Genomic DNA, 919 nt, shown 5'->3' with positions numbered 1-919 from the left:
TCGATGGCACATTCCCCGTGCGTTGCTGTGTGTAATCTAATTGCGGTGGGTGAACTTGTGCGCAACTCCTTTGGGAATCTTTTACGCAATCCTTGCGGAATTCGATTGCCCTTGCGAAACGCTCCTCCTTTTTACGGGGGGGTGGGTTGGGAAAAAAAGCCAAGTCGTTTGCCCCCCCCCCCCCCCACACACACACACCCCCTATTAACCAAATTCTGTTTAACCAAATTTGTGTTTCCCCCCACCCCACCCCCTCTCTCTCTCTGTGTGTATATAAATCGACAGGCGCGAGGATGGAACGAGCTCTCGCGACGCCCGTTAAGAGTCGTCGCACTCTGCGCCGAGCGGGCACGCAAAGGGTTTAAAGGCGCAGGCCCCGCAATCGCCGGTCACGCCACTGCTGACAGAAGCTCCCTCCGCTCAAGGGGATCTCTGGAGAGAGAAAGGGGGGAGGAGAAAGTCACCCACCCACCCCCTCCTTCTCCCTTGTTGCAGCGCGATTTGCTGATCATCGGCTAACTGTACCCAGCAGCTGTGAGTGGAGAATTATGGATAGATAAATAAATACATGTACACAAGTATATTTTTTGCGTAACTCCGCCGCAGACAAATAATCATTGATTCAGTCCGTCCGCTTATTGGCCTTTCTGAGACGTAACCCCTAACCAGCGTTTTTTTTGTTTAAAACGTGCACCGGCTTTGCCCTTCTGGGTCTCATCATCAGCAGAGTCCCAATAACGATTCGGTAATCCGAAAGCATTTGTTTAGCACGTCTGACGCTTGCTGATGAGTCTCAAAAAGGGCGAAACCAGTCCAGAGATTTGCCCATTTAAAACAAAAAAGCGTGCTGGTTTAGTGTTCACGATGAAGGTCGCTCGCTGGGGCCGATGTACTCACAAAAATAATAATGACTTTGAGA

This window comes from Petromyzon marinus, chromosome 19 (assembly GCF_048934315.1).
Source record: "Petromyzon marinus isolate PM22_M1 ecotype Great Lakes invasive population chromosome 19, UKy_Petmar_22M1.pri1.0, whole genome shotgun sequence".
Lineage (NCBI taxonomy): Eukaryota > Metazoa > Chordata > Hyperoartia > Petromyzontiformes > Petromyzontidae > Petromyzon > Petromyzon marinus.
The sequence above is the reverse complement of the archived record's forward strand: the minus strand, read 5'-3'. Positions refer to the sequence as shown.